Source organism: Bombus terrestris, chromosome 17, assembly GCF_910591885.1.
Source record: "Bombus terrestris chromosome 17, iyBomTerr1.2, whole genome shotgun sequence".
Taxonomy (NCBI): domain Eukaryota; kingdom Metazoa; phylum Arthropoda; class Insecta; order Hymenoptera; family Apidae; genus Bombus; species Bombus terrestris.
Window position 1 is genome coordinate 478,700 of NC_063285.1, and position 24,417 is coordinate 503,116.

The 24,417-nt window shown below is 35.3% G+C and overlaps 2 protein-coding genes across 9 annotated transcripts in view; one reads left to right on the forward strand and one right to left on the reverse strand.

The window, feature by feature from the left end:
- LOC100650996 (lachesin) overlaps positions 1-24,417 on the forward strand; it is a 527,432-nt gene that overhangs the window by 91,412 nt on the left and 411,603 nt on the right. The gene's annotated exons all lie outside the window — the stretch shown is intronic.
- Positions 11,928-24,417, reverse strand: part of LOC125386742 — a 49,965-nt gene continuing 37,475 nt past the window's right edge. For 5 of the 7 annotated variants that reach the window (XR_007227142.1, XR_007227147.1, XR_007227145.1 and 2 more), the window contains one exon: positions 11,928-12,251. The gene's annotated coding sequence lies outside the window, so the exon portion shown is untranslated. Of the gene's footprint in view, positions 12,252-23,489; positions 23,559-24,417 lie in introns of all 7 variants that reach the window. The other 2 variants (XR_007227141.1, XR_007227143.1) reach the window with 1 other exon arrangement.

The window sequence follows — 24,417 nt, forward strand, 5'->3', positions numbered from 1 at the left end:
GGAACAGAATTAGCAAAGTATAAAAACTGAAAAAGCCACAATCACAGACATTAAGAAGCAAAAACGTATTATTGAAAATTACGTAAAGCACGTAGATTAGCCAGGTACTGGCCACGAAGAGCCTTAAATATGCTGATCTAATGAAACGCTTTCATTGCTACAAAGGCGATAACAATGGCGATTTTATGGAAATGGAAACAGTAAACGAAAGTGGTAATAGAGGGGTGTCTTGTCATGTCGAAGTAATCGTGAAAGGGCTTCGACGATTCTAATCTTAATCTGTATTATAATAAATGAAATTTCATATCAAGAAATTCGCTGCTTTTTTATCCGAAAATTCCATTATGCGATCAGCTTTGTCTCGCTAGTAGTTCGCGTTAGGTTTGGTTTTGAAATTTTCAAATTCTGTCATTTGTTCCAAAGAAGCGCAATGTAGGTGTTTGACGCAAAGAAGAATCCTTGTCCGATTCTTGTTGTTGACTGCTCCATGTCTTCGCGCGTACCTTTCGAATAAAACATTTGTATCCTTACACGATTACTAAGAAGGATTGATTGTAAAAAAGGTATCTTCACCGACACAATATCGTTGTACGAGAAGAGTAAATAATTGCAGATGTGGCAATAAAGTGTTAAAAAGTCGATCGAGTCTTTCATTTAATCTGCTCGCTTTTCACATTAATAGGTAGTACCTACCTTAAACAAAGGGAAACAGTTTCTTCCAATTTCCATCGAGTTAAGTCGTGTGCTAATCGTCTTTTTTCAGGAACGATTATACCTGATGGATACGATTGAGCACGCTTCACAGCGTCGTGCCCCTTTTCCATAGAAAATGGAACGAATTTTCTCTTCGATGCTTTTAACGGGCAAAATGCTTTCAGGACGCTCTGTTTTATATGTACATTCTCCTTCGTCTTTTTCCGCACCAACGTAGTTTCACAGATTCAGATAATCGGGATAGCTGTTATTTTACGGAAAGGTTATTTAAAATATTTTTACGTACACTAAGCGTTGTTGAAAAAACAATTAAATGTTTGGAAAATTCGCGTGGAAGCTGTTGATAATCTCGAACATTGTTGACTGTAAGTAAAAGATATTTCCAAGAAATAGTGGAATCGTTGCGATCCAGTTAGTACATTTCCCAACAAATAGCTTTATTGTTGGATTTATTTTCGCGAAATACTTACGTGGCATGAAATGCACCGCTTATTTTCAAAGCGGTCTACTTCCATTTTCCTTTCTTTTGACATATCGAAGTGATTGCGTTTCTCTCGGTTGGAAAGTTCTGATAAAGTCTGTTTGGTTTCGTCACGTCTCTATATGTTTAAGTAGGTGTAAATTCATTATACAAATAGCTTTTTTAAAGAGTCGATCAATATCTCTTTTCGCAGTCATGATTACACTTACACTAATCTCGACGTTAAAGAATTGTACGATTCGTTCAATTTTAATTGTTAAAAATTCACGTTTTAAGTTTTAATACGCGTTTATTTATAATTAAAAGCAGAACAAATGAAATACTGTTATTTAATTTCAATATCATTTATTTTTGATTTATTGCTGCCTCGACTGTTTGGACGGGACAGAAATTACACCAATTGCAGGAAATGGATTTACACTCTTAAAATAAACGGTTAAACAATTTCATTTATTAACGAAATTTCAATTGATTACAGCAACGGAATATTCTCAGACTTTAATTATAAATTGTTTATAAATAAAAAGTTTAAACTATAGTATATGTAAGTTTTACGTTTTCGCAGTGTTTTCAAGAAATGGGCCTACATCATTTTCGAAACGAACGATGATGTAACATAAATATATACAAAGAAAGGTTGGAACCTTGCGTTTCAATGCTTTTTCCAACAAGTACGATGTAATGAAACTTTATTTAAACGAAATTCTCAGGGTGATACGTATATTAATCAAGTCTCTCTTCTATCGCAGTCAAGCATTCGTTAAATTGATTTTCATTCTGATAGAAAGTTCGCTGCTTAAACATCGGAATGTCTGTTTACTGAAAATAAATAAAAATATATCATTTCTGATTTGCTTTCCTGGTTTTCATGCCACGATGAAAAATATAGACAGCTGAAAAATTTGTTAGATATTACTTTAAACCGTTCGTAGCTTTAGACTCTGATTGGTACATTCTTCTCGAACGCTGCTTTTCGTAAGAAAAATTATATCAGCTGATTGTATCCTTTACAAACGCGTAAGAACATTTTCTATAGAGACAGAGCAACAAGCTTTCTTCTGGATGCTTTTAGTAGCTAAAAATGCTTTCAGGATACTCGATATACGTTCGTCTGCTGGCGTTCACGCGTACATACCAACTTCTCCCCTTTTCTATATTTCTATTTTGCCGGACAATAGAAGTTGCTTGATAAAACACCAACAGCCTCTCGTAATTTTCCAAGCAGCCACCTCGAACGTAGGTGCGCGAGAGAACGTGGCGGAAAATTGAAGTGTAATTTTGCGAGAAAAGAAGCAATTGCGAATAATTAAATCACCGCTATTTTCCAACTACGCCAAGGTTCCTTGTAGCCAATTCCACATTGCGAGTTATAAATTAATTTGATGACTTTGTTTAATGGCCTGAAGACAATTTTGTTAGTTGCAATGTACCTTGAATACGAATAGATATAGGATGGTTATTACAAGATTATATGTATATCGGTCGTTGAATCTGATTATCAGATCTAACAGCGTGTATTTTTTTAATCTGTATGTTTGGTTGATTCGGACAACTGTTTTATATGACGTTTGCTACACTTTGTTATCTTTGCGGCACTTCCACCCGTATGCCATACATCCAGAGTGGTTTTATGATATTTTTATATATCAACCTCGACTTACGTTTTAATTACCAAGCTAATAGTTTGCCGATTTCAGATGTTTCACTGATTCACTTTGCGAAATTACTGTTATTTAGTCTGACTGCCAGACACGCTTTCTTGCCTAAAATTGACGCGAATGGATTTGTTTTCGTTCCGTTACAGTTCTCCAGCCAGTTAGCTGTATTGTCTAATCGGTCTTGTCAGTTTTTTATGGCTGTCGATCAGGTGTCATAGGATGCAAGAATTACGGTACATCTGCAATCGTTGTGATCACTTTTTCTATAAGTCTATAAATTACCACACAGTCTAACGTTTTAACAACTGAAATACATTATGGGAATATAGAGGCTAGTTTATTAAAAGTACCACTGGGACTCTCAATTTTCAGGCGAAACTTACTTCGAGATTTACCGTGGAGAGATAATATAAACTTTATGAAGATAAATATAATTTTCTTTAAAATTGTGCAACTATTAAATAAAAAAAGTAAAGAATTTAAAAAATAAGTTAATATTTATTATAATTTAATAGGTTCTTGTTAAATCACTCCTTAGTTGAACAACTTTCTACTTCAGAAAAGTCTGTGCGATATATATTGCATCGAGAGCATCTATATCATAAAGTTTAAATAAAACGGAAGAGTTTGTAAAGTTTATTAAACACGCAAGAATCTGATTAATACCCGGCGCAACAAAATGCGCTAAAAATATTCCAAATAGTTTTTTTGCGACAAGATCCTTGCGATCTTTCACTTTAGAATTTATTTCAACCAGCTTCTATTTTCCATTGCGAGTTAATTAATGAATCTTGTTGCTGCGCTGATGAGTTATATTGTTGGATCTGCCTTGTTTCATTTTTTCTCTCCTCGAAATCAGAGATCAGGATCCGGAAATTATTCGTGTTCATCGTGTCATTTGTATTCGTCAAATAAATTGGTAAGCTTTTACTTTCGTAGGCTTAATTGGCGCGTTGAATTTAAGATTTTTAAACTCGTGGTCGTTTGAAGGTCATAGTATTGCAACTCCTTGAACTCGTTTCGACATCTGCTACAAAGCTGCGAAATCAAAAATAGATTATGCTATTTAAGAAAGTCGAGGTGATCGTGACTTTCTATCGAAACAAGTTCTTTTGGCAATTTTGAATGTTGCGATTTGCCGATTCGAAACTGATCGACCTTTGCTTTGGAAAATCGTGAACCCCATTTGGCCGAACACTTTGTAGATTTGCTGCTTGATAATACATATCGACTTTCTTGCCGCAAAACTACGAAAAATCGTTGATGAATGTGCTCTACTGCTATTACTTGCTGTTTATGATTCTCCTACTTTTGTTATCGTTTGCAATGAAGGAGAATTTATCATTGGATATCGAAAAAAAAATGTTTCGAATTTTGCATTTTTTAACATTGAAATCCGAGTTGGTTCCGAACAATTTACAGCGTTATGAGCGACAGGAAGAGTGAAAGATAGATACGGCTTATAGTTGCAACTTTTTAAGTTGCATTTATTAAATGAAGATGTTACGAAAATTGAAACATTTTTTAACATACGGATCGGTATATTGAATTTGCCATTGTAAATTTTGAAAATCCAAGACGTTTTAAATTATGGAATTGACATAAAGTTGGCTGTATGGGCTGACGCGTTAACGAATTTTCAATTCATCGATCTCCTATATTTCGGAAACTAATTGCTGAACTTGAAAATTTATTGTGATTGATGTCTCGCCAAAAGATATCGTTTGGCACGAAATTCAATTCCGAAATCGTTGGATCAAAAACAGGCGAGAAACCTCCCCGTGTCTGGCCCACGCCGTGCTAGATATTTTAATACATAGTCGGTTTGAATTATTATCGAATTAGCAGCCATTAGAGCAATAAAGCTTATCGAATTTATGGTACGAGTATAAACGACAGGGCATTGAGAAAATCTTTTTGAACTGGTTGACAGGAGGATTTCAAGTGGGCGAAGCAAGGCATTGGAGGAGGGGAAGAGCCAGGGGGAAGTGTGTGTGTGAAATCGATATACCGATAATATTCGAGCCAGAACCGTATGCCCGTTCTCGAAATTCAAATTCCCTGGTCGGCTGTGGCGCGGCCGATTATCGGTGGCGACGAACCGGGTTATATATATATATATATTACATATATATATATCGGGTGATTAATGAGCATGCCGATAGATGCGCGCTCGACCGGCCTCTCGCACCCTTCTCCGATCGTCCATGGTCGACGGATAATTTATTAAGATTCAAAAGGCGGCAACCGAAACGCTGCGGGCTTGCTGCCAAGCCACTGTTGCTCCGGATTCTATGGTAATCCAAGTTCACCGATGGATTCCCGGATAATTATGTTCGACGTTTCGTTGATGTAGCAAAGATCCTTGAACTAATGCTGTCGTTTAACGAGTAAAGCAATGAGATAGAAATCCAGTCCTTATCGACGTCTCTGCGCACTAACCACGATAATTTTAAATCCAGTCGATGCTTTGTACACGGTTTTCCAAAGATGTATATTTACTTTCATTAGTAGTATTTATTTGTTTGCAGGCTGTACACTTTATTATTTATATATACATTATATATATAATAAAGATTGATACGATAAAAGAAGGGGTCAGCGCGAAAACAGAGAGAACTATGCCCGAAGATCGATGCAATTATGTGGACCGTAACGGGTTCGATGAAATTCTTGGGACAATGTCTAATAGAAGACCGAGAGATCCGGAGACTGAAGTGCCTTGAGATTTCGGGACAATTTATTAAGTCGTTCGGTATCTTACGTGCAAAGAATAGGTTAAGCAGCGGACGTAGACGACGAAAGAGTGTCGCTAAACGTAGAAATCTGTATTGCATAGTTTCCAGATTATTCATGTGATAAAGATGGTAAAGTGCCCGGATAACAGAGCAGTACTCTAAAGTACTGCTGTATAGTTTCATGTTTTTGTTGCAAAATGTCGAATGAACTTTGACAATAAAAATCGTTTCGTGTTATCAAGAATATTGTCAAGTGTAAAAAGCACGTGATCTTTTTCATGCAAAGAACTGTTACGTGAGATACTTAGAAGAGATACTTAGAAGAATGCAACGAATCTTTAAACAAGCAATTTTTACTTATGTATTATATTATGTTTTACGAATTTTGAAACATTCGATAGTCGCGTAAAAATCGGGATTCAAGAGTTGCAATTAAACAGAGGCAGAAACGATTCTTTTCCTTGAAACTAGGATTTTAGATGTGGAACGTGGAAAAGAATAGCGTTAATGAAAGAAGCATCGGACGAATATCAAAGGTCTGCGATAAACTGAGACTTTTCATTCAAAAATCAAAACTTTTAAATTTTTGATTCCTAGTGAATGAAACTTTCACCAAAATGACATCAAACGCGTTATAGTTTAAAGCGTATTTGCTTACTTAATAAATGATAATTCAAAAGATATCAATAAGCAAATATAATTCAAATTATATCGTGTTTGGTCTCATTCTAATCAGATCACACGAATACATTTGCATTAGTTTAATAAAAAAAGAGTAGCAAATAAAAGAAGCTTTATTTTTAAATTGGTATCCAGTTTCGCGGTGGGTCAGGGGAATCTCTCTCCTCTTCTTCTTCTTCTTCCTAGTGAGGATAGTAACTGTGCAATTATCGAACGTTTCCTGTACTCACACCGCGAAAAATAAATCTCTTACATGTAATATAATGTGTCAACGTTTGTTGAGTCGATCTTTTGTAAAATATTATCGAAATCCTTACAATACATATTATTACGAATTACCAAAGCGAACGAGCTGTTGCTTCCCTTAGATCTTAGTTTTACCTAGATCAGCATCTACCTTTCGTAAAAGATTCACTGACAATAGGAGACAAAATTAAAGTTCGCGGATGGAAACCACGTTTAGTGCAGTTAATCTGCATTATCTGGGGAGAAACTGGAAATATAGTTTTAGAATATGGAAATAGTTTTCCATCGAAATGGATTTTCGTGTTTCTTTCTATCTTCGGATCAACTTTTTATAATAAAACCTCGAAATTACTTTCAATATCCTTACACAATTCCTCCATCCAGAGCCATCTTCTAAGCTTCTTTCTATAAGAAAGATAATAATTAGATTACGGATTTTTACGCGAATACATATTTATGAAAATTGCTTTACCTGCTAAGTATTATAGAAAACAGCGTGCTATGCATATTTTATATACCTTTTCGTTTTACGTGCACCCCGTTAACTTTTGTCCTTTTGAAATTCCTTTAAAGGCATCAAAATATGCGATCTACCGATAACCTACGACTAAAAATCTATGTCTCCAAAATAGATTTATAATTGTCTGTTTCTCTCGTTAACGCGTAATATAAGTTTTGCCTCGAGTTTTCCGAGCACCCTATATATGCATATTATGCAGAGCATATTTACCGCTGAATCTGTCACCCTCTTTTCTAGGATTCGATACGCAAAGTGCGAGCAGAAAGCGTAAAAATCGTCGTTGAGCCTGCGCTTAGCCGCATCAGATAGGGGATTCGATAAGGTTCAACTATTTCGATACACAGAACGCGGGACAAAACTGGTCCTGAGAGGTTCTCGATCCGTCATTTGCGTCCTGTTTGAGCAGTTTCAAGACACTTTCCGGCTTAATCGTCAGGTCGGCCGTTCAAGGGCACTCGAGTGTTAGAGTAGGTAGTTCTGGTGCTGGTACTTCTTCGTGCTCAACGGCTGGAAACAATGGATTTCGTTTCGAGGACTACTCCTGCATTACAAAAGAAGAAGAAGAATGCAAACTGGCAAAGGGGACCACACGTTTTTTTCACGCATCTGCTTCTCTCTGCGTACGTTCAATTCCCTATTTCGTATAATCAAGTGACTTTTCATTGTAAATTGCAATGAAACCACTGCAAACGTGCTTACCAAGTTTAACTTTTATTTAACAGGTCTAACGAGAATTATGAACGTGCTGCGTCAATGAAAGAAAAATAGCAACATTCGTATATTCTTGGTGACTAATCCTTTCCTATATTTTCTTTTCATCTACTAAATCCTTACGTAGATTCTGTCAAATAGGATATTTAACACTGGTTATGGCGTTTTATATGTCCCTTTATATGTCCCGAATACATCTACTGGTGTATCACATCGTCGTTTGGTAGCCTGCGTCGCTAAATCTGAAGGGTGGTTGGCGAAAGTCTTTGTAGCTCTTCCTTTTCCTGTAAAGTGTCCAGGAGATTCGCTGCGAGACCCGAGAATGCCGGTTTCCTTGTAGCTTTGGCGGTTCGGAATATATCGCTCAGCATTCGCAATGGTCCTTAGCTTTTCGTTTGGCCATATTGTAACTTTTTAAATTAGATTCCGAGACAACGATCCATTATAAAATTTGCAAATTTTTGACAATCTCGAATACTATTGATAGAAAATGGTTCGATAGAGTTGTCATCAACGACATCGCGTCGTACGACTTGGCAAAGCCATTCCTCATTTTCAATATTCCAATTATGCATATCACGTACAGGGTGTCCATTTAAATCGATTTAAATCGGACATCTTTGAAACTATTCAACCGGGAAATGGTCATTATTTACGTTAGGACAGGTCTCACCGAGTTTGACGATCTTGAAATATGTTAGAAAGGTCACGGCTATATAAGCAGATCTCGACACTCGCTAGGGAACATCGTGCGACAATTGCGTCCTGAAAAATGGAAGACAATAACTTCTTGTCTTCCATCTTGACTTTTCGCAACTCAATGTCCGCATGGTTTCTTCTATATTTTCGTCATATGAGTGTTCAGGCCTGTTTACATGATTGTGGTCAAGGTCATCATTCGAAATAGTTTTTCCCGCGTGCACGTTACCACTATTCTGCCTTAGGTTCCGAGATATCCACATGCAACTTTTGTTAAATATAGTTTCCATTACACTTCATTGTAGCATATAGATTTCACCTGCCTAAATTTCACTCATTGATGCTAATCCCCACGATTTTGTATTATTTCTTTATACTACCAAACATACTTTTGTGTATAACTTGGAAACTAAGATTGTACTTTGTTATCCATTGCATTATTACTAGGTTGTGCGTGGATATGTCTACATATCTGCTGACCTTCGCCATTAGTAGGTACGTGATGGACAGACAGATAAGACGTAATGCAACATTTCCTATATCGATAGAAATCGGCGAGGTCGCTTTGTAAATGATTACTTGTATACATTTTTCTTAAAGTCCCAACGTCAGAACCGTGTGTTTTTGAAATGTCTAATCTATCGTTAACACATAATTTAACATATAGATTGTTTGTCGTATGTATAGAGCTACTGATTTAACAGATGATATTACCTCTTTTACAAACAAAATTATAAGATCGAGATATAGCATTTGCGCATAAATCTTGTTTGTAATTCATAAGTTGTGCATACAACTAGAAATCATAATTCATTGATAATTTGATATTCAGTGTGCGTAGAACGTGCCCGTATCGCTTTCAAGTGAAACATCTGCATATTGATGTCAAATTGCAACTGACATGTTCCATTGTAATGGATTGCGGAAAACGAACGAAGGACACGTAATATGGAAAGCTACACTTATTATCCTGCTTTACTATTCATAGTAAATAATATGTTATGAACGTACAGATACATCGGAACACATGGACTTTAATGTGAACTTTCTGTTTATAAACAATTTGTAATTGAAATCTTAAAGCATTTGTTTGTTAATCTTAATCAAATTTCGTTAAGAAATAAAATTGCATAATTATCGATTTTGAAAGTTATAGAAAACCATCTCCTGTAGTTACCTGGCCAAATAATCGAAGAATCAATAATCAAAAACAAATAATAGCGATTGTAATTCTAAGCTCTGTATCTGACATAATATTGCATTTACGGATGTGAACAAGTTGCTTAAATGCGATTCAACAATATACTCGTAAATTGCTATTATTGGATTAACTATATGTGTGATATAATTAAGTGTGGTTACTATTAGGTTTAGATTATTATTAAATTAATTAATTTCATATCCAAAATCGAGAAAAATATTGCAATATTGGTGCTACCTTGCTTTCTTTTCTCAATTTTTCAACCTTGCATTAACATTAAAATCTACTAGTAATGCGGTCTAACATAATAATATTTATTTTGGTTTTATTTTTTTATCAAATGTCTGCTGACCCTGAGAGAAAATATCTAGTTAATTCTCAAAGTACTATAAATATATTTGGTAAAAGTCCAGCAATTTTTTTTTAACAGCAAAAGGCAAAATACTATCGCCAGATTTAGAATTACGTTTCCAAATTCAAAACAAAATTTGTACGAAAAATTACGATATTGCAAGCTATTAATTTAGTTGAAACATACATTGTATCCTATTAATTTAAGTTTGGGTTAATTGTACTGTGTCCAGCTGTCATTGTACATCATTGTGTATGATTTATGTTCAAAATGTATGGACGTATAGTATTAAACCAGTTTGTAACTTTTTTCATTATTACATTTTACACTTCGCTTTTCGTATATTTCCGTATATTATTTATTTTACTAATCACTGTCGCTAATGACCGTAAAAAATGGTTGACGCGATTTCACATAAAATAAATAATAATAATAAGGCGTCCGCTGCTGGGAAATATTACGTTCGAATGATAGAAACTTTATATTAATTATTAATGCAATAAGATATTCGAATAATGTTTAGATAAGAAAGGGGGTGCTCTACTGCGTTATGAAATTAGGAAATTCTGATTCTTTCGTAAAATATTTATTCGAAAAATTAACATTGATCGTTAGAGTTTGTTATAAAACGATGATGCGGATTCAGTATTCTCCGTTTTGCGCAGCAGGGAAATCGGAAAGAAAGTCAAGTGCTTTTTCGAGGTTATTCGAGCCGACCGAAAGCCAGCCAAACCTCTTTTGACCCCTCTTCTGAGGAAAGCTAATCCCATCAGAAGTTTTCAGTATGTTTATAATCCACTAATCGCTCGCCTTTCCCAACACAATTTAAAACTTTCCTCCGCGGCGTTATCCAACCCGCTCTCATTTGCCTCCGCCTCTTCAATCTATCGCCCTTCACGGATCCTTCTTCTTAACCAGACTTCATTTTGCGGCTCATAGATCGCCAAATTTCACAGAATTTCTCATCCTGCATTCTGGTTCTTCCTTCAAGCAATCTCTTCCCTTTTCCTTTTTTCTTTATAACTGGAATACATTGCAATGAGTTGTAATATTTGGTAAACATTGTTTCTCAAACTTGTGTCAACCAGAAAACACAGAAAAATTGTTGTGTAGAAAGAGGGATGTATATAGTTCCGCGTCTATGTTTCGTAACTGCTCAATTACTAATGTGATTCGAAACTTTTCAAGCAGGAACACGTTTCTTCACCGGAATCCTATGTGTAATATAATTTACGTTTGATTCTAAAGAATATGAATCATGTTAAAAGGTGGCCAAGATCGATATCGTAATAAAAATAAACTATAGGGCATCTACGCTTCGTATCTTTATTTATTTAAAAAGTTATGACTGTACATCACCTTTATTATCCAAGAAAAGTATAATATGCCAATATTTCTAATTATTATAAAGCTTGCAAAAGAACATGCATTTTTAACAGATATGAAAACGAAAGTTATATTTATCGTCGAAAAATATTAAAAAGCTGCATAAGCATAATTGATGTTTCTGGCTATACTGAAAGGTAAATACGATACTGTCCGAATATATGGCCAGCAATTATTCGTTTCTTATTTTTTACTACATTGTTACGGGATGGTCTTGGTCGGATTATTAAAATTCGTGCGGTGAAAATAATACCAAACACGACTATATGTGACCAACAGTTTGTTTAACTTAACTAAAGAAACCGAGAGTAAGAAACGACCTCACTGCAGTACCTTATTGTACGTACGGTAGAGTGAGTACGAGTCGGATAATTTGGCCCAGTTTTTGGAAAGTTACCTTTCCGGATATACGACCACTTTCGTAAATCGTTTACAGTTTTCCTTAGAACTATCTAATACTATACTATGGCGAATTTCACAAAATTTGGAAAACGTATCACGTAGAGGTGTCTGTAATAAAATGTAATAGAAACAATAAAATTGATACAAAGTTTTATAGAATTTTATTAATATGATATATTATCGAATTCAAAAATATCAAATTCGCGTCAAATCAAATAATACAACAACATTTTTGCTAAAAACGAAATTACATTTTCCACACTCCAATAGTATGAAATATTTTATACAGATACCGCTGGACAACAGTAAAATCGGATTGGAAACCATTCTTGCATACAATGTGGGTGCAAAGGTGGTCGTATGTAGCAATGACGTTACGGTATTTTGGTTTTGCTCGATTCCAGGCTTCGGTCGATTCATCTGCTGATTTCCTCATTATCTACTTCCAAGACGGCTCAATATCTGAAGAAAAAGAAAAAGAAATATAAAGCTATCGTATTCGCATATTTGCATTCATTTTTTACTACTTTGCCATTATTTTTTGAGAGAGTGATAATGGTATATTTTGTTGCTTGAGAGATACTTTTAAAGGTCCTACGTAAATGTTTCGATTCGACGCAATGCAATTCTCAACAGAATTAAAAATTAATCCTTGCCAAGAAAGAAAGTAACAAAGTTCTGTTAGATATTTTTAAAACAAATTTTGTTATCAATTTGCACTGAAAAATAAAACGTGGAAGAATTTTGTATGAAAAGCTACAGTGTTGAATATTATTAGTTGTGACGTTTATCTTTTTTTCTCGAGAAGAATAACACTAATCTACGATTAAACCGATTTCTATGTCAATTTCGCTTCAGTGATATTAAATTATCTATCCAGTGAATGTAAACGAGGAAGAATAGCCGCGTGTAGAGGGGATATTTGCTGAGAAGCTCATACACCTGAAATGGAAGTTTACTCACCTGCAATAACGAGCCGTTCCCGGAGGGCATTGCGAGTACACGTGAAATTGATTGAAAGTAAAGATAGTTTCACTTGCTATATAAAGGGATTTAGCAGATATATAGTCATTCAAAGACTCGATAATTTAATAAATCGTGATCATATTTCGATGCGATTTCACGAAACCTCGCTTGTTATTATTTACGTTTATGTTTATTTCCGTTCTATTCTTTTGCTGTTATTACTTTACAAAGAAAACTTTGCAAAGAGTGATCCATAACTGATAGTAAATTTGAGTACAAGTGGATTTTACGAGGAAAGACGAGACGAAAATGTAGAATAAAATTTTTTCATACGACGTTCCGTTTTCGAGAAAATCAAAGTTGAATATTTGTCAAGTAAACTTAAACTTGGCTAATTCCGGGCTGAACGTGGGTAAATAACCGGCAGGAGGTTAAAATACATATGAAAATAAGTCAAATACGTAGAGCAAAATTTTTTTACAAGGTGCTTTCTTTTTAAGAAAAATAAATTCGAAAATATCATGCACGTGTACCAGGCCAATTCTTAACGAAACATGTTCAAACTTTATTTTCTTCAACACGAAAGTTTAAAAGAAAAAACTTTGTTTTACATCAGAGCAGATACCCAGGATAAAATACTGTGTTTACTCGATTGCTCAAAGCATATATAAGCAAAATGGAAGTCAAAGTTACAAATTTGTTAATTCATTGTTACCCTCACTTGTTACATATCGATTATTACAAATCATTTCTAATGTCATTGCGTTGATACCGCCAATTCAAAGACAATATCATCTACAAACGTTCCTCTCCAATACAAATTCCTCCGATTCAATTGATTGGAACGTCAAACTCATTGCTAGTTTCAAATCCAATAAACTCGCGGTTATTTCCCCCTTTTGTAATTTTCTACATACAGGACAATTGCTTCTTACAATTGTTGCAATGTGTCGATACAGATATTGATTTTTTCCATCTATAAGACAACGCGTACAAGGCGAGCACGCTGTCAGTTTCCAGCGTTTTTTCCGCGAACGATAAATATTCGAACAAATGGAAGAGGGAAAAAACGAATAGTTTCAAGTGAACTACATACGATAATATCTTTTTCGCAAGTGCAAAAATGCATGTGCATTTTGTAGTTGCAGTACATTTTGATATGGAAAGCTTCCATTTTTTCGCTTCATCCTGCGAAAAAAAATATTATGGCGACATGGTTTAAACCGATTAGTTTACAAGATATTTTAATTTTAATTTTTTATGATTTATCATATGTCAAGACGATGCCATCCTTTCCTTTTGGATCAAAAAATGTACATATATTTCTTATTATCACTCGGGTTGCTATCGTCTTATTTGTGGTGAAAAGTGGTTTTTTGGAGCAGCAGCTATCTTACACGCGTAATTGGCACAAGACCGACTTTGCTATATTTGAAAGTTTATATACTAGTTTCCACTAATAGACTGTTTATTGAGCTCGATCGGCAAGCAGCTAACCAGATTCGGAGACCAGAGTGATGAATAGAATTTGGGCGAGTAGTTTCTTTGCTTGAACCATTAACAATCGATCCGTAGTCAAGTTCAGACATAATTAATGATTACACGTGTGATTGACATAATTAATGATTGTACGTATTTGTGAAAATTTTTATATCTGTATCCCAGTATTTGGCTGCGAGTATTTTCATTCTTTTGACGCAGTCTTTCTCTGATATTCCGATATGTTTTTCCAATTGATCTTTTGATTTTCCATATTTCCGTTCCGGATATTTTCGTTCCGGTAGCTTTTGTAATTGGTGCGTTGCTCAGTACGAGTTTCAGATTGTTTGTACCTTATTTCCGGCCAAGATTATGCACTCGGTTTTGATCGGGGAGAATTTAATTCCGGTTTCAATGTCCAACTGTAAAGGTCATTTAGATTTATTCCGTTACAGAAGATCGTGGAATCGCGAGCAAAGAGGTTACTCTGCATTAGTGGTTTGACATAATTGACCATATTGTCAATTACGGTTACAAACAAGGTAATGCTCAAAAGAGAGTCTCGTTCTACGTTTTATGTTGCAATTTTGCCAGGTAGAAGACCGCTAATTTGATTCAGATGGACCTTTATCTTGAAAAATCAAAAAAGAAGCGAGTATTTTCCGTCTTATTCCCAGTTGGTATAATACGCTAACTATTCTTTTACATCAGATCAGCTCATGCATACCTTTTTTAGATCAAGATTTTCTAGATCAATTTTAGATATGATGCGTTGGTAATAAATCTTTCAAGAAAGACGTTGATCCATTTTAGTGGCATACACTTTGCTGCGGAGTGATTATGTTCTGTTCTTTTAAGAATTTTTATTAGTTCTATAAATTTTTGTCTTTTCTTGGTTCAGGGATAGCTATGATTTTACCTCTTTTCCAGATCTTAGAAAATATACCTTTCTTCTATATTTCGTGAAATAAATGTGTGATAAATTCGATAAACTTTGCTTGTAATTTTTTGAGGATTAGTAATAGTGTTGAGGGTTTTGGTTGGACGAGGACTTCAGTTTGTCCACTGTTGAAGAATGGCTTTAATCTCGTCGGACGAGATGTCACTGTTGAATCTAGTGTCTGTCATTTCGTTGATACTAAAACTGTCTTCTTGGTGTTTTATTTTCCATTGTTTAAACTCTTCATCGTATTCATCATCGTTCCAATTTGCTGCAACCGTGTAGACTATATCATTGATGAATTATTCTCTTTGTCACGAATTAGATTAAGGATTAGGGCAATAGAGGTTAAAGATTTGGATATATTATATCGGCCACTAAGCCTTCTTAACTTATCGTATATTTTTAAGAGAAGAATATTTTTATTTAATTCGGAATTGTATTATTATTTTAATTATTTACTTCGGACAGTAGAACATTTGTCGTTCTATCAAGCAACTCGTTTTCTATTGGCGCTAATTTCAATTGTGGGAATTGCTTTATTAGCTGATTGAGTTAATGTCGTGGTTGTTCAGTTTACATTTGTCAAGCTGATCTTTTCTTCGGATTAATAAAGTTGGCAATTCGCTGTTTCAAAGTTCCATGAAATAGTTTTTGGTCGAAGTTTAAGGTTATTGTCGAATATGGTTGGAAGAACTAGGGTAGTAATATAATTCTGATATAATAGCCGCTACCGTGTAATTCTTCGGCTACTTTCCGATCTACAATTTCTGTGATGCTTGACGAGGCTATAATTAAATCTATAGTGCTCTTTTTTCTCCGTTGCCGTTGCGTTGTCATTTGGTTATTATTTAACAAGATAATATCGTCGAGCTGTTTCGATATATCTTCTTCGCTCCTTGCATTAGTATTTTCTCAGCCCCATAATTTACCGTAGTCATTGAAATCTGCTGGAAGAATGAAAGGCTTGGCGAGGTGGTTTATTAATTGTTTTACGTTCGATAGTGAGAAGCTGAAGCTGATTGCAAGATATACGAGCCGTCCCATCTAACTTGAACATCTCAAATACCTCTTATTATCGATGATACGAAAAAGTGTCAGAGGGAAAACGTTATTGGATTTCCAGAGACAAATATACTGGTAATCGTGAAATTATTCTCAAAGCCATTTATTTGTATTTCTTATTTATTTATTTCAGTTTCACCAACCAAAGTGGACTTTTTCAAAGTAACTTACTCGTCCTTTATCTCGTTCTTTATCTTTCGGTAAAATATTCTCAAAATCGCACTTTGCAAGATTTCAAATTCACCGATGTTCTTTTAATGGGATAATATTTTTTTGTCATTACGACGTTGTAACTAAGGTCAAGACAAATCCAATGATTTATAACACCGTATGCCTTTAAAATGCATTTTCTTTTGTATTTGTTAGCGAGTAGAAGTGATATCTCTAGCGAACACTATGCTTACTAATTGGTAAATGTCTGTCATTTACTTTTAATGTTTTAGTTTAGAGCGTTTGGCGTCTACCTTTCTAGTTTCTTCCAAAAGGCGTCGGAATGTTTGGCAGTTTGCCTCGAGTCCGCCCGGCGTAACTTCTTTGCACGTTCTTGCAATACGCTGCCACACACCTCGTGCGGTAGTTGGTACCGATAATACTTTAATTAGCGGAGCTCGGTATTTATAGTACGAACAATGTTTGAAAACTTTTTGTGCTGTTCGTGCGAAAGAAGATATAGAAGGCCAATATTTTTCCCTTCTTTTTCCAAGTTTCAGTATCCTTGAAACTCGTGTTGGAAACTAATCGTAATTTTCTAAATATTACAATTGACCTGTTTCGTTGGCATCTGCTTCTTTTATTCGGCAAGTTGATGAACCAACACTTAGTACTTTTCTTTTAAATCTCCTTCCTCTATAAATCAGTTTCTTCATCTGTAGAATTTTTACTGATTTGAAAAACTTATTTTACTACCATTCACTCGATCCATTCATTCATTCCGCCTATTCTTTCGTCTCCCTCGCTTTCGTCAGTGTCGCAGGGAATTTGTCCACTGGGTGCGGGTCTCGTGGTAATACTATCACACAGTGTTTCAACCGTCGGGTTTTGGCGCGTGTTGCTTTTAATGCAATGTCTTTCGTTGATGGCTTTAGGAGTTTGTTCGACTGATGGGAATGTCTGTTTTTTATTATCGTTATTATCGTCCCTCGCGCACCATGGTGCACGAGCATCTCGTTCTCAATAATTTCGATCGTGTAATTTTCATTTTCTTTCGGTTGCCTTTTGTAGCTGTGCTACAGAGAGGTGGCCCATACGCACGTATTGGTTTAATCATTGCAGTGTATAGTGTCCTTTTATCTATTATCTTCAGTTTCCATTTCCTCCTGATTAGCCAATACGGTTGTTTCGTGGCGGATGCTATCTTCTTTGTTATGTGTTTTATGCGACAGTCCCACGTTAATCTTTTATCTAGTACAATTCCTAAATATTTCGTTTCCGTTGTCCGTGGTACGATTGTTTGGTTTATAAATACCGGCTTTTGTTCTTGCCGATTTAATGCGAAGCAAATATTTCTACTTCTCTGTGGGCTGATTGTAATTTTCTTTTGTACCATCCATCAATATAGTAGTTTTAGTTTGTGCGTTAAATGTCATGTTGTAGTAAAATTGTCGTAGACTATGGAATCGTCTGCAAATATCAGCATTAAATTTATTTTGTAATTTCTGTTGTAAATGTAAAGAAGAGTATAGGTAACTCTGCCTTATATTTTCGTTGCTTATTTCAACTTGCAGGAATCTATCATTTGCGTAATCTCGCAACATGCTAACCAAATGCCGGGATAGTTTGTTGCCGAGATCTTTTATTATCAAAAGCATTGACTACGTCTAGGAAGACACAATTTCAATTTCCCTGTTATTAAATGGACTAGATCGTGGATCTAGCCAAACCGCTGGAGTGAAACAAGTTCGCGATTTATGACAAGTTTCATCAAGTGTCCTAGTATGACGTTTTTTAAAATTTTTCAAAGTAATGAGATCCATTATTATTTCCATTGCGATGGCATGAATTGTATTGTTATTGTATTACGCGCCTCGTTGAACAGTATTGTTTCTTGGCGTTACGTTTTTTAGAATTTTCCCCAGGATCGAAAGGTAATCAGTTCTTTCTACGCTGAGGTTCTTTATTAGCGTTCTGATTACTGTTCAGCTTGTTCTAAATTCCTTCGGGGATCGCACTGTTTGTATCGTCCATATTATATCATTGTTTGCGTTATGGATCTGTTTGCAGATGTCCTTTGGCTAGTTTGTTGTTCCCAAGTATATTTTTATTGCTGCAGTCTGTGCATATGTTTCTTTTATTCCCCGCATGGGATAGTGTTTTATTCCTTTGCGTACTAGAATTGCTGGCCCTCTCCTGATTTATTTGAAATAGCTGAGCACCGTTTTATGTGTTTCCTGCAGTAAGCATATATCTATCTTGCGTTGGTCAGTATGAATTTGTTTCGAAACATTTTCAACTTTCTCTTTTTTTCATTTGGTGTCGCACTTGGCCGCGAGAGTTATTATCGACTGTTGTCTTGGTTGAAACAATGCACGCGTTATTCTACTTTTTGCTAAGAGCTTTGGTGCTCTAAGACCTCTGTTATCGACACTAAGCGCTAAAACTCTAATGTCCCAAAGCGAGTAACAACGAGCTTTTAAAACCTCGAGAACCGCGCTGAAGTAAACACAATGTAATTAGAAATAAATCGATTTATGTCTGTTTGTCGATATTTCCATTCGAGAATACTCGAATCTTATTTCGTAGAAAATTTATTCTAGGAAAATGGAAGAATATCTGCAAATAATTTTTTCGCTACAATTGATAAATAACGCTGTTACATAAAGTTTCGTTTTAAACTGATTATTGCGCGAATACTTTCTATGGCGAGTGAAATTGTTTCGTACTCTCAACACGGGCACAAAATCAGATTTTCGAATAATTTGTTACATTGCGTTCGAACGTGTTGCTATAGAATTTCTATGCAACGTGCAGCGCGTTTGTTATCACATTTGTTTCGCATATCAAATCGACGTTATGCTTTCAATTTCATCTGCCCGTTACCCAACAACTCGTATCTCTCTCTATCCCTTTCTCTTCCATCATCTCTCATCCCATCTTTCACGGTTTCGTTTCAGCCCTGAAACTTACAGTTTTTCAGTTTTTCAGTTTTTCAGTTTTTCAGTTCCATCGTGTCCAAAAATTGGCCAGACGACAGAGGTCACAAATTTGTGAAATCTCTCGCACCAATACTCGAAAAAGATTTCGAAACGAAAAATATCACTATGGTTTTTAAATCAAATATTAATCGTTTTATTCATATTGACATACAATACATAAGTAGGCAGCTTCGGTGTACTTTGAAAGTTCAAATATCGACACTAAAGATATTATTATAAAAAGAATTTGCTCGCATTACTAAATCTTGAACGCAACGTATTCATTTCTCGTTTAAATTGTAATTTACTTAGATAATTTATTCTTGTCTAAACTTGTTTATTCAACGTAGTTTATTCAACTACGTAGCTTTAAGATTTGGTGGAACATTTTTCTCGTCTAGACGACCAACAACAATTCGTTTCTCATTTTCAAACTAACGCTTGTGGAAGAAGCTTTATCTTCGACATTGATTTGCATGTAATAACGATTAAAATAACTTGAAGCTGTGTTATTATGTTTTACGGAAGAAGGTAACTGTTACTTGTAGATGGAAATTCCTGCGCAATGTTATGATCGTAACGTTACCTTTGCAAAACGTAGTCTCTTTTCGTTGAAGTAAACAATTTAATAATATTCTCGCAATATCGATGCCCGCATAGTGCTAATCCTTTAGATATCGTAAAGGAGGATATTATTTCGGTTAATATTTATTTGAAATGGTAGCGGCGTGTCTGTAAATGGATTTTCGAGTACGGTAGAACTTCCATTATACGAACTAATTGCAGGACAAAAGTGTTCGCATAAGAGGATTTTCACATAACAGAACGAGCGTTTAGCACTCGTCCGATTTAAGATTGCGGACAAACTGAAATAAAATAAGAACAACTTGTTCGCAGGTAACATCGAATACAATCAAGTACAATTTAAATACGATTGAATATAAAATCAAAAAGACGTTATTATTCAGTCCTGCTTCTTTTCAATGAAATCAAAGGAAACAAACTTATCGCACATATTCTTGCCAGCTAAATCACATTCTCTTCGGGCTTGAAACCATTTAAGCTCGAAACACCTCGGAACAGTAGTACATCTTCGTCTCTGCTGTCATAGATTTCATCTGGACTGTTCGCTTCTTCAGCATTGTTTAAAACATTTTGCAAAGCAACTCCGTGGGGGGGATTTGCTCGCGATTATTGTAATTTTTATCGAATCGTTGTCACTCTGTTACGCTCGGCCTATCTCGATCGTTGCATCCTGGTATTCGATGTAATATGTCATTTCCGCTTGAATCTAATTCCTCGGTTTCTTTCATTATTTCATGCAACGAAAGTGACTTTGGTCTTTTGTACTCTACGTTCAACCAAGCATTTCCCACCATATTATCGCAGTCTTTTAAATATAACTTTTCATGGGCTTTAATTACGCGTTCGTTCTTAATTATGTCTGTGGTTAGCAGAAACCCTACACGCGCAGCTACGTAAACACGTTGCACGTTTAGTAGTAGTTGAATGATTAATATACTGTTCGTATAATGAAATGTTCAAGATATCAAATAAATGGACGTTCGTATAATAAAACGTCCAAAGAACAACACGTTGCCGTAATAGAACGTGAAAACAACAGAACGTTCATAGAATGAAACGTTTATTTAACGAGCGTTCATTTAACGGAGGTTCTATTGCAATTGATTTCGCACGATGCCAATGCTTTGTGATAGCTGGCTGAAAGTTGGCCGTGGTAGAAAAAGCTTTGCTCCGCATATAAAGTCACGAATCTGGTGGTAAAAAAATTTAGAGACAGTCTGTCTAATTTTTGGACGACGCAAACATTTCGTTTTAAAAGCCGCGCAGTTTACAGGCTAGCCGCTAGTATAAATAGGCAACTAAACTGATAGGGAAATTGAGATCCGCAAACTATGCAACCGCGACTGAGGCATTGATTGCGCCGTGCTACGTTCCGCTTCGCTGCTAACGTTTCAATGAATAAAGTTAACCAATAAAGCATCGAATCGTACAGCGTTTGCAAGATTGAAGGTATTCACGTGCTGCAACGAGTTGCGTTTCGTTAAAATTAATGCCACGAATCGTTTTTACGCATCGTTGAAATTGCGGAACGATACCCACCGAAACAGCGAGTTTCATTCTTCAAAAACGAAACTGTTACTCCGCCGGGCATTGATTTCTAACGATTTCATTTGAAATTTCTACAGTCTTTCGCGTTTCATTTTTTATTTGCTTCGCGCTGGAGACACGCGCAGACACGCGATCAGCGAAATAGCTTTACATAGCCTCGACGAATCCCTGCATTTTTCCACAAAAGTTTAAGTTAAGTCATTGCTCTTTTATCATTAAAGAATATAGAAAAAGCCAAATGTGGCGAATTAGAAAAGAAATTTCTGTGAGAAAGGAACATTTATTTAAATAGAAAATACAAATAAATAAATATCTTTTGCTTTTTTAACTTACACAACATTATATCAACTCTTAGACTGTAAACGTGTTTACGGTACCCTCAAGCTGTAAGCTTTCAGTAGGTAATACTTGTTAAAGTGCCAAAAAATTCATATAGCATGTTCAAACGTTCTAAATTAAGGACATTTTAAAACTTTCGCCACATAATCTTTTGCAGGTGGGGCGAAAAAAGGTTTTCTATTTACTTGCGAGAAACTTAACCCGGTCAAAGTAACCCGGACATGAAATACTTTTACAGTTTAAGGTTTCATTTTTTTTCTTTTTTTTTTGCTTCTACACGTTGAACACGCGAATGACGCATCTGAAGCACATTCTTCGCCATCCCGATGAAAACAGCGAATATATTAGACCCATGTTTCGTTATTACAATCTTTTGAAATTGCCGCTACAAAAATAAATATAACACTCTGAACGTGTCCCACATTGGATACGTACGAATTTCGACAGTAAAGTAATAATTGTACCAAGAAGGAAACGACACGACGTCGAAAATTTTGGTGCGCTGTCGGATGCAACGATCAGCTGCGTTCAACGACAGATTTCCAGCATTCTTTTGCCTTTTGCACTTAACGAAAAGTTTTACATTGTTGCCGATTGATTTTGTTAGTTACCTGCCGAGATATTGCATTGTTTCTTCACTCAAGATGTTCTTCTAATAATTTCTGGTATACACAAACGAGATTTCTTAGAAATAAAATATTTTCAAATAGAAATGTAAAATATAAGCATTTCGAAACAACGCGTGGTAGATATATTTATGGCCAGTTTATTACAATTGCAATTCTTCATTAATTAATAAATTTAATATTTTTAACACGGTAGTTACATTGATCTTGTTACAAAAGAATTGGAGATAAGCTTCTCATTCCTCTTAATTTCGATCTAATTGTACATTTAAACGTGTAGTTTGATAAAGGCTTTTTTTGAGTGCTCAAAGGAACATTAACTAACGCATTCGCGACATTTACTGCATATGATGAACGACGTGGCTATCCCGGAAACTAAACGAATGAAACATCTAAGACTGCACCTGCGACTCAAAACTCGCACGAAAAAAGCAATTGAAAATACAACAACAAAGATCCACGTTGCTAAACTTGAACACTGCGGTCAATTATCCTCGGAACAGCTGTCAGTGCTCCGTGAGATACCTGCTACGTATATGAAAAATAGCAACTATCCAAGAGGAAATACAGAGAAACGCAACGGAACATAAGGAAAGGGTTACGCAATATCCAATCAACCAGCCCTACCGACGTACAATGATAGATTAAAGGAAGACTAAGAATCCTGCTGACTCTCATGGGATACTGTGAGATGATATCCTTCTGGAGATGGTGATCCACGTGATAATTTACAGTTGCAAGAACTTATCGATTATCCAACAAGACAAACCCCAGAGAGAATAAAGTGAATCTTGGTACGGCGATTTATGTTTTAAACGTTTCTATTACGATATCCATTCACAAACTTGCAAAAATATGCAAAAGTTCTATAATAAATGAAAATGATTGAAAATTTATCGAAATAAATTGTAAAAATTAAATATCGGAAGAATTTATAAAGGAAGATATAAAAAGACTCATTTGTTTCTCCGAAACAAAGGATCATGCGCTCAAATCTTTTCGGAGCTGTTTTACCACCAACCTAAAGCATCCAATGCACTTTTTCCAGCCAGTTTTTCCAATTGATCGCATCGCCTTGTTAGAATGTTATCTGAAAAATGTTTGTGGTAAGCATATTTATATCAGTTATTAAAGTATGAGCGAAAAAGGCGAATGTCACTGATAAACTCAAAAGTTTAAATTATGTATCTTTAAAATAAACTTTTAATAGAAATACTTTTCATAGAAGGAAGGATTTTATAATAAACTGTGAAAGCTGTAGCACATATTTTACACATAAGTATTTAGTAGGAATTTAATATCGGACGGTCCATTGTTCTGTAACTATATAATAGCGGCAATTATCGAACTATTGCAAAAGATTTCTTCTCTGTACGGTTAAAAACATTCATAAAGCATGTTGTAAAAGGAAAGTGCAAAAGGAACATGGGAAAAATCGTAAGTCGAAGTACATTCAACATGCACGTACTATGCGTTTTTTATAATGGAATTCCTGGCATCTCTGCACCCGGTTACCAGGTTCACTCGCTACTGAAAGTTTAACGAGGTATGTCGGAATCCGTGTAGCGTTTTTGTCGCACTTTTGTAACATGAATTTTGTCGGTTCGAATGAAATTTTCAACGTTAACGGCAAACGAATAAAAGCAAAGAAGATTTAACGCTTCACTATGAATGTAATTCATCGATTGAATTTGACGTTTGCATCAGGATATCGCGTCCTTTATAACATTCCTAAATATCGTTCTTGTGACAAAAAGTCACACTTTTGTCGTAAAATGCTGAATAAATTTTAGACATAGTTTATTATAGCCACGTACACGCTTACACGCTATAGTTTTACATACGCTAGCAGTAATATGATTGACAAACGTTCCGGTATAGACGCATTACTGTATTACCTTTTGCCTTTGATCGTTTAATTTAATTCCACTTGCAAATTACATTTTTTA